General features: G+C 42.6%; 1 pseudogene; it reads left to right on the top strand.

Moving 5' to 3' along the window:
• Positions 1-2,814: 2,814 nt before the first annotated feature.
• LOC112068445 (H(+)/Cl(-) exchange transporter 6-like) overlaps positions 2,815-11,123 on the top strand; it is a 48,415-nt pseudogene continuing 40,106 nt past the window's right edge.

Genomic DNA, 11,123 nt, shown 5'->3' with positions numbered 1-11,123 from the left:
TGTGGTGCATAGTTGGATTTATCGAACGTATACATCACGTTGTGTGCATTGATGGAATGACAGAAATGGTAGCAGATGTTGCATATCATTTTGAACACTGTAGGTGTGATCGAGCCGTTAGACAGCTCTGCACATGTTAATGTCAACATATTTGAATTACTAACCAAATATGGAGTTTGGCTGAGCAATTATCTGTTTGGCTGAGCAATTATCTTAATTTACTGCCGTCACGCCCGGTATGTACTTCCAAAAAAGGTATAAATAATGATGTACAAGCAACCGAAAAAGTTTGTTGTCTGTGATTATGTAGTGTTTTTGACCAAGTGCACATGCGCCAAATCCACAAAATCACTCATTATTGACAGGTAGGCTGATCCAGCAGCAGTATAGTCAAAAACAGCAGTATGCGCATGAAGGTAGGCAGAAACTGCTCCTGAAAACGTGTCAGTTTGTCACTTTCACGAGGTTGGAGTAATGTTTAACTACTTAAGACATTAGACAGTACCAGTGGCGATTTTAGCATGAATCTTGGTGGCGCAACAAAAAAAGTCTGATGCATGCCAGCAAAGCCACTACACAACACAACACGAAACAATACATTAATTYCACTATAACGGTGCCAAACGGTGCCCACAAGCTGTTAAGGCCTACATAAAGCTGTCCCAACAGCAGAGTCACAACACCTTACCACTGCTAAACCTGGCTTTCAGCGGAGCCTTGTCTGGCAGCGGACAACAGTTCATTCAGCCTCATTTACTGCCTTAAAAAAACAGCTGATATGGCAGACTTGCTCTACTGACAATTGAGCTGTACAAATTATGGCATAAGGGGATGACAAGCGGATAAGAGGCATTCCGTAATTTCGATTAAGACAACAATGAGCAAACGATGAAGGACGTTGTCAACATAATAATTTGTTCTGCACTTTACAGCGACAGAATTTAGAACATGGGCCATTCTTACAATGTACTCCCTGTACCAGTCAGAACCGTAGGATAAATAAATGGGACACATAAACAGACAATGAAATATCTTACAATATTCAATGATTACATGTCTCTAAAACAGATTATAGGCTATTTGTGCACCACCAAGTTAGAACAGTAGGCGAAATTAAGAGGTGACAATAGACCAAATGATTAGGGTGAGGCACATTGAACGCCGTTTGGCGTTCTGAGAAGATTTGGCATGGGACCTCAGATCCTCAAAATGCACCATCGAGAGCATCCTGACGGGTTGCATCACTGCCTGGTATGGCAAGGCACTACAGAGGGTAGTGCGAACGACCCAGTACATCACTGGGGCCAAGATTCCTGCCATCCAGGACCTCTATACCAGGCGGTGTCAGAGGAAGGCCCAAAACATTGTCAAAGACCCCAGCCACCCTAGTCATAGACTGTTCTCTCTGCTACCGCATGGCAAGTGGTACCGGGGGGCCAAGTCTAGGTCCAAGAGGCTTCTTAACAGGCTTCAACCCCCAAGCCATAAGACTCCTGAACATCTAATGAAATGGCTACCTAGACTATTTGCATTGCCCCCCCCCCCCCTCCCCCCCCCTTTTACACTGCTGCTACTCTCTGTTGTTATCATCTATGCATAGTCACTTTAATAACTCTACCTACATGTACATATTACCTCAACTAACCGGTGCCCCCGCACATTGACTCTGTAACGGTACCCCCTGTATATAGTCTCGCTATTGTTATTTTTACTGCTGCTCTTTAATTACTTGTTACTTTTATTTCTTATTCTTATTGGTCTTTTTTTTTAAACTGCATTGTTGGTTAGGGGCTCGTAAGTAAGCATTTCACCGTAAGGTCTACACCGGTTGTATTTGGTGCATGTGACTAATAACATTAGATTTGATTTGATTTGACTTGATGACAACTGATGATGACTGCTGGCTAAGACTTTGAAAGTAAGATGTTGACATTATCAGTCCAATCAAAGCTACTGTAGATATAATGTGATTTGATTCATTCTGACCAATGACCTCGAGCCTTCTTGGATGGGCACTTCTAATATAACTCTATGGCAGAACCCAAGGGGCTACATTTGAGCTCTAACCTTAGACTTGCGATAATGTACTGTCCGATGAGTGACAGAAAACTGAGCCATTCAGGCGCAACACTCTGTATTTTTCTGCTGGCTAAGGCCCCCGACCACCACAGAAAGCACTGAGCTAGGCTGAAACACCTGCATTTTGGAGCTGCCTTACTCAAGAAAGCAAAAAAGAGACCATGTTTGTATGTGGCTTTATTAACTCAATTGCATTTTTTAAATATATTTGTTTACATTGTTTGCAAACTGATATGGAACAGTGGAATAGCGATACTAAGTGCAGGGATTTATTTAAAGTACAGAGGAAAGTCCGGGAGGGGAGAACGGCAGGAAGGGACAGAAGAGAGGAGGCTATTTTTACAAGATTAAGGGTGGGACACATCAGGTTGAATAAGACCTTAAATGTGATAGGAAAGCATCCAACAGGAAAGTGTGATTATTGCCTGGAAACAGAGACCGTGGAACATGTATTGCTACCATGTGGGCAGTATCAGAGGGAAAGAGAGATGCTGAGATCTAGTATGAGGGAGAAGGGGATACAGTAAATGAGTTAAGAGTATTTTGAGCAGTACGTTATTAGATATTGTCTCAAATATTTTGTTATCTTTTTTAAGAGCAAAGTGGTGGAAGGTCGACTTGAGTTTCTCCCTGTCTCTGGCCCACACTCCAGTACAGTAGGTGGCGGTAATGCTCCATAACGTTGGATGCCAGCTGCTAATAAACCCCACCGAATAAGTACTTTTTTGTAAGTGTGGTGCTGAAGAGACAACAGCGAAGATGGCGAGCTGTGGGAATTGCTTATGTTGTCAATGCTGCTGCAGGGATGAAGAGACCCGTACACCCGAGGAACTGGTATGAGATCATTTGCATAATGTGTTGAAATGCCTAAATTTGCTAAATATTTTGTGCGAGATTTCCAAGAAAAACTAAGCCTGTGTCCTGACTTCTTCACCATGGCTGGAGAAAGCTAAACCCTCTTCTGTTGTGATGTTCTCATACGCTAAACATTTATGCACGCATGACTTAGTCGCTTTGGATAAACGCATCTGTTAAAAATGGCATATATTATATAATAGAAGTTTAGCTTGCTAGTTATATTGTATGATAGCTAGATAAATGAATAAATATTGAGTTAGACTATGTTTGCTATATAGCTGTCGGAATAGCAATAGGCTGAATAAATGTTTTGGGGAAATTTGTACTGAGTCAAACTAAACAACATGGCAGCTAGCTAGCTGACAGTGGTTAGAAACTATGCTGATTAGTAGCCACTGGCACTACACTAGCTTGATGCTTGGCAAGCACGACCCATTCCATTTATCAAGAAACATTGCATGATCATGATGTTCATCGTTTAAGAGGCCCTTGTCAAACACCCAATTGGACAGTTTGACAAGGGGGCACTAGTTGTCTGAAGAWGTGTATGTTGAAAGAGAGTTAAAACATCTAGCTGTTAATTCCCCTCAAACTATTCACAGCCTTGCATGATGACTCAGGAAGAAACCTCAGCAACAGCTTGCTCTTTTGTTGGGGGTATTACTTATGTGGCACTATGTGTAGTAAGTGCCAGCTATCTTCTAATGAGGACTGGAAAGCAGTACTGCAATAACCTTATTTGTCAGACATAGTTCTGCATTGTTTTTTAAAATTATGTATGCATAGGGCCTAATGTCAATGTCACATTCTTCAACCTTCTCATTTCCAGACTATTCTTGGGGAAACTCAAGATGAGGAGGATGTGATCCTTCCAAGGAAAGATTATGAGGTGAGAAAGTCCCTTAGAAGCAGATGAACGTCAAGATGTTGGCTTGACAATGGAGTCGGCAAGAGCACAACCAGATCTGGAACCATGTAACGGTTGTCGAAGTCGTTCTCCTCCTCAGACGAGGAGGAGCATGGATCGGACCAACACGCAGCGAGGTATGTAGACATAATGAATTTTAATTATAATAACGAATACGAAAAATACAAGACAAACTACAAAACAACAAACGACGTCAACAGACCTGAACATGCGAACTAACATAAACACGAAGAACAGACTAAACAAAACGAAACAGTACCGTGTGGTGCACAAACACAGACACAGCAACAATCACCCACAAACAAACAGTGTGATCAGCCTACCTAAATATGGTTCTCAAGCAGAGGAAACGTAAAACACCTGTCCCTGATTGAGAACCATATCAGGCTAGTTAACATGAACCCAACATAGAAACACATAACATAGAATGCCCACCCAACTCACGTCCTGACCCACTACAACAAACAATTAACACAATAACTAGGGTCAGAACGTGACAAACCAGGCTAGCTCTTGACCACATCTGTTGCCAGAGTACCATTGAAATCTGTCTCGTCAGATAAAGATACCAGAAAATCTATATAATTAAACACACTCTGACTCATCTCCAAATGATTCTCTCTCTATCTTTTGGCAGAGCCTGGATTATGACAGGTGCATCAATGAACCATATGTTGAAGTTCTGGAGGGAATGAACACTAAGGTATACTAAGAAATTAAACGTTGTATTGTTTAAGTGATAAATACATGTTTTAAGTTAGTTACAAAGTTGTTACTTAGTGATTAAAATGTTAAAGTTTTTTTTGCAGTTAATTTCRACAAACTGCATATTGCAATTGTGCTGGGTTGGTCTATATTTACATTTATTCTAACATGGGTACTCCTATCACATATTAGAAAGCCCAAAAGTATGAAGCTGTGAGGTGGATGCTGGTGTTTGCAATTGGAGTTTCAGTAGTCCTGGTAAGTGCCATCATTTTCTATCCTGCATGTAGAATCAGACATGCTGATTTTTGGTTAGCTTACATACCGGTAAGCAAAAAACAATGACGCTCTGTACATCCTCTGGAAATAATGTATGACGAAGGTATGGACGATGCCAAGTGCTACTGCCAAATGGCTGCATTCATTAGAAAATGCACATTCAATTCTTGACACTATTTTKTTTTCTTTCAGGTGGGCCTTTTCGTGAACTTTTTTGTAAGGCTATGTATCTATTTTTGGAAGATGGAATATTTCACTCAAAAACTTAAATATTTCAAATGAATCATGTCTTTCTGATATTGAACATGCATGACAGTTTTCATAATTCCCAAATCAACATATTAGTTAGTTTAGAGTAGTGAGGTGTGTGACAGACAGGGTTTTTCCTTAGCCAGTGTTTGCTAGCTGTGGAGGAGTGCAGTGAGAAAGGCTGCCTGACACTGTCGCTTTTTGAGCTGCTGGCCTTCAACATGACCTTCATCTTCATCGCCAGTGTGTTGGTCCTCATCGAGGTAAGACCGATCTACACAAATACCTAACATGTCCTTTCATGCTATTATTATGCTATTACAGTCGACTCCTGAAAAATGCAGGGGCTTGGGACTGTTGGGATGGCGTGCACTAAACCAAAGCATGCAGTTATCAGAAGCAATTAAAAAGGGACAACCAAACTATAGCGCACTTCAAAAGAGCTGGCACTTATCTGAAGTGCACTAATCAGTAGTCTGCCTGTACTGACCATACCCTCATTTTCAGAAGTAATGTGCATGCTCATAATCCCTCTGACAATACGCTTATTTACAAAACTGCTGTTTTTTTCAAACTGTGGGATAGTTCTTTACATTTTATTTGCTTGTTTAGTGGTATCATATTAGAATTGTCCCAACTCCTACTGAACGTCCCTGTCCTGTGTCATTTAGCCTGTAGCTGCAGGCTCGGGAATCCCCGAGATCAAGAGCTACCTGAACGGAGTAAAGATATCCGGAATAGTCCGACTACGTACTTTACTCTGCAAGGCCATCGGAGGTACTACAACATAGATGGAACTGGGTCGTATTCACTAGGCACCAAACGGACTGCAACAGACTACCTGAACTTGTCCAATAGAACAGTTATTATTTGTTTTATGTTGCAAAACATTTTGCTACGGTGTGGATTAATGAATACGACCCTGACTTTCCAGATGCAAACATTATAGGATTAAACTAAAAGGAATCCAGTACCAATGCATCTGTTCCGCCTCTGACTACGTGTTTGATTCTTCAGGTCTGTTTGTGGTGAAGGAGGGTCCAATGATCCACAGCGGAGCCATCGAGGGAGCCGGCCTACCTCAGTTTCAGAGCATCACTTTCAAGAAGATCAACTTTGACTTCCCCTACTTCCACAGTGACCGGTACAGGGACACTCTACTAGTGTAAAGTGCTAATAGCGCAGTAGTTCATCATTATAAGTTAAATGTCTGTGCTTAATCTTTATTACAAGGACAAGCAGGACTTTGTGTCGGCGGGGGCTGCGGCCGGGGTGGCTGCTGCGTTTGGGGCACCTATAGGGGGCACCCTCTTCAGCCTGGAGGAAGGCTCCTCTTTCTGGAACCAGGCACTCACCTGAAAGTGGTAGGTTTGACGGACACGCATACATACGTACACACGCAGGCAATTTTTCTGCTAGTTGAAGTCATTGTAAGTCAGTTGCTGCTCTGAGGTACCCCTCTCTTCCTGTGTCTTCCTCCCCTCAGCTCTTCTGCTCCATGTCGACTACATTAACCCTTAACTTCTTTCACTATGGGATAAACTACAACAAATGGAGTTCGCTCCAGCTACCCGGCCTGCTCAACTTTGGAGAGTTCAAGGCACAAGCACTCATTCACATGCACAGACATTGATTGTTCATGTTTGAGGTGTGAGAGTATTATGTGGGTATTTTTGTAGATCCACTATGAAACCAGCAGACAGAGCTGGAGTCTATCAAATGACTTGCATAATTTATTATCCCCTTTACTGAACAAAAATATAAACACAACATGTAAATTGTTGGTCCCAGGTTTCATGGGCTGAAATAAAAGATCCCAGTAATGTTCCATTTGCACAAAAAGCTTGTTTCGCCAAAGTTGTTGTACAAATTGGTTTACATTGCTGTGAGTGAGAATTTTCCTTTGCCAACAGGATAAATCCACCTGACAAGTGTGGCATATCAAGGAGCTGATAAAAAAAGCATGATCATTACATGGGTGCACCTTGTGCTAGGGACAGTAAAAGGCCACTCAAAAATGTGCAATTGTGTCACAACACAGTGCCACAGCTGTCTCAAGTTTTGAGAGAGCATGCAATTGGCATGCTGACTGCAGGAATGTCCACCAGAGCTGTTGACAGAGAATTGCATGTTCATTTCTCTATCATAAGCTGCCTCCAATGTTGTTTTGGGCAGGGGTTCAGCCATGGGTGGGCCTGGGAGAGCATAGGCCAAGTGGCTGAACCCCTGCCCAGTCATGTGAAATCCATTGATTAGGGCCAAATTAATTTATTTCAGTTGACTGATTTCTTTATATGAACTGTAACTCTTAGAAATTGTTGCGTTATATATTTATATATACAGTGCATTTGTAAAGTATACAGACCCCTTCACTTTTTCCACATTTTGTTACATTACAGCCTTATTCTAAATTGGTTTAAATCGTTTTTCCCCTTCAATCTACACACAATACTCCTGCCCCATAATGACAAAGCAAAAACAGGTTTTTAGAATTTGTGCCTTTTACTGAGGAGTTGCTTCCGTCTGGCCACTCTACCATTATAGACCTGATTTGTGGAGTGCTGCAGAGATGGTTTTCTTTCTGGAAGGTTCTCCTATCTCCAGAGTAACTCTGGAGCTCTGTCAGAGTGACCATCGGGTTCTTAGTCATCTCTCTGACCAAGGCCCTTCTCCCCTGATTGCTCAGTTTGGAGCAGTGGCTTCTTCCTTGCTGGGTGGCCTTTCAGGTTATGTCGATATAGGACTCGTTTAACTGTGGATATAAATACTTTTGTACCTGGTTCCTCCAGCATCTTCACAAGGTTCTTTGCTGTTGTTCTGGGATTGATTTGCACTTTTCGCACCAAAGTACATTCATCTCTAGGAGACAGAATGCGTCTTCTTCCTGAGTTGTATGACGGCTGCGTGGTCCCATGGTGTTTATACTTGCGTACTATTGTTTGTACAGATGAACGTGGTACCTTCAGGCGTTTGGAAATTGCTCCCAAGGATGAACCAGACTTGTGGAGGTCTACAATTTTTGTTCTGAGGTCTTGGCTGATTTATTTAGATTTTCCCATGATGTCAAGCAAATATGCACTGAGTTTGAAGGTATGCCACAGGTACACCTCCAATTGACTCACATTATGTCAATTAGCCTATCAGAAGCTTCTAAAGCCATGACATAATTTATTGGAATTTTCCAAGCTGTTTAAAGGCACAGTCAACTTAGTGAATGTAAACTTCTGACCCACTGGAATTGTGATACAGTGAATTATAAGTGAAATAATCTGTAAACAATTATTGGAAAAATGACTTGTGTCATGCACAAAGTAGATGTCCTAACCGACTTGTCAAAACTATAGTTTGTTAACAAGAAATTTGTAAACTGTCGTGGGAAAAAAATCAGATTTGCATTTACCCTTCACTACAACACTGTCAAATTGATTGGATACGGGAGCTTTATGTTTATGACCGTTTGTGATGCAACGCATGAAAAAAATGCATGTAGCGTCCTTTAGAATTACTTGGCGAGCTACTCATAGGTAGGCTGTGAGCTACTGGTAACTCGCAAACTACCTTTTGGAGACCTCTTGTGTAGATGAAGGGGAGGAGACAGGTTTAAGAAGAATGTTTAAGCCTTGAGACAATTGTATGTGTACCATTCAGAGGGTGAATGGGCAAGATAAAAGATTTAAGTGCCTTTGAACGGGGTATGGTAGTAGGTGTCAGGCACACTGGAGTGTGTTAAAATTTGCAACACTACTGGGCTGTTCACACTTAGCAGTTTCTGTGTGTATCAAGAATGGTCCACCACCCAAAGGACATCAAGCCAACTTGACACAACTGTGGGAAGCATTGGAGTCAACATGGGCCAGCATCCCTGTGGAATGCTTTCGACACCTTGTAGAGTCCATGCCCCAACGAATTGAGGCTTTTCTGAGGGCAAAAGAGGGTGCAACTCAATATTAGGAAGGTGTTCCTTATGTTTGGTACTTTACTGTGATGTCTGGGATATTTTACATAGTGTATTTTACTGTGATGTCTTGCGAGGGTCTTGAACCTCTCTATTTGTACCAGTTCTATCAAGATTGCTCTAAAAATAAATATTTTACCTAAGTGTATAATCATATTTCCCATTGATTGATTGGGCTTTTTCAGATCTAACAGTACTGTTTCTAGGTCCATCTGAACACAGACATTATGACTTAACAACCACTGCTGGACCTGGCTCCAAAAGCGAGSCAGTGAAGGACAGTAACAAAACATATGATCTATTGGTTATGTTTCCTCGTGGCAGTCTGCACCGGTCTGACTCTTCAATAGTTGTCAAACCTCTCAACCTTTTTTACGATTTTATAGTAGTCGATTTAAGCCTGGCATGGTTTTTCATTGGAGGCAGATGTAACAGTGTTGCTTCCGTCCTTCTCCTTGCCCCTACCTGGGCTCGAACCAGGGACCTCAACAACTGCCTCGCATGAAGCATCGTTACCTATCGCTCCACAAAAGCAGCGGCCCTTGCCGAGCAAGGGAAACAACTACTTCAAGGTCTCAGAGCGAGTGTCGTCACCGATTTGAAATGCTATTAGCGCGCACCCCTCTAACTAGCTAGCCATTTCACACCGGTTACACTCACCCCCCTTTTGACCTCCTCCTTTTCCGCAGCAACCAGTGATCCGGGTCACGGCTCCAATAATGTAACAGTGTTGCTTCCGTCCCTCTCCTCTCCCCAACCTTGGCTCGAACCAGGGACCCTCTGCACACATCGACAACAGTCACCCTCGAAGATCGTTACCTATCGCTCCACAAAAGCTGCAGCCCTTGCCGAGTAAGGGAAACAACTACTTCAAGTTCTCGGAGCGAGTGACGTCACCGATTGAAATGCTATTAGCGCACACCCCGTTAACTAGCTAGCCATTTCACACCGGTTACACAGACAAACCAATTCATTCCTTTCTCTTTTGAGTAATTGCCTCTTCCATTTTTGTGGCAGAGCTGCGATGTGGGTACAGTGTTTTGTATAGCTCTGTGTGTGCATATGATGATAAAGTAATTTAAGTTCTACACCTCCATGTATGTCCATCCCTCTCCCTCTCCCACAGTGTTCAGATGGGGATAAGAAGTGCCACCTGTGGACGGTGGTTGACCTGGCCTTCTTTGTCCTGATGGGGGTGGTGGAAGGGCTGCTCGGGACCTTCTTCAACTACATCAACAAGAGGCTGGACAAGTACCGCATAAGACATGTCCACCCCAAGGTAATTGCTGGGAAACACCGTACCATACAAAAGCATGAACACACACACCTTTTATGCTCCTATGTCGTTGTAGTGTTAGTTGCTGCAGTTGTTGAAAATATTGTTTTCGAATAATTAATTTATGAAACATATATATGTCGTGTAGTCTTCTACTTTTAGCCTAATTATCAAATAATTTCAATCAATCAACATTCCCATCTGAGTGGAAAGGCATTCGTCTGAGTGGAAAGGCATTCGTCTGAGTGGAAAGGCATTCGTCTGAGTAGAAAGGCATTCGTCTGAGTGGAAAGGCATTCGTCTGAGTGGAAAGGCATTCGTCTGGCGTGGAAGGCATTCGTCTGAAGTAGAAAGGCATTCGTCTGAGTGGAAAGGCATTCGTCTGAAGTGGAAAGGCATTCGTCTGAGTGGAAAGGCATTCGTCTGAGTGGAAAAGGCATTCGTCTGAGTGGAAAGGCATTCGTTGAGTGGAAAGGCATTCGTCTGAGTGGAAGGCATTCGTCTGAGTGGAAAGGCATTCCGTCTTGAGTGGAAAGGCATTAGTCTGAGTGGAAAGGCATTAGTCTGAGTAGAAAGGCATTAGTCTGAGTAGAAAGGCATTAGTCTGAGTGGAAAGGCATTAGTCTGAGTGGAAAGGCATTCGTCTGAGTGGAAAGGCATTCGTCTGAGTGGAAAAGCATTCGTCTGAGTGGAAAAGCATTCGTCTGAGTGGAAAGGCACCTTTCGTCTGAGTGGAAAGGCCCTTTCGTCTGGTGGAAAGGCATTAGTCTGAGTGGAAAGGCATTAGTCTGAAG

This window comes from Salvelinus sp. IW2-2015, unplaced genomic scaffold (genome assembly GCF_002910315.2).
Source record: "Salvelinus sp. IW2-2015 unplaced genomic scaffold, ASM291031v2 Un_scaffold516, whole genome shotgun sequence".
NCBI lineage: Eukaryota > Metazoa > Chordata > Actinopteri > Salmoniformes > Salmonidae > Salvelinus > Salvelinus sp. IW2-2015.
Note: the sequence above shows the minus strand (reverse complement) of the source record. Positions and strands in the feature narration are given on the sequence as shown.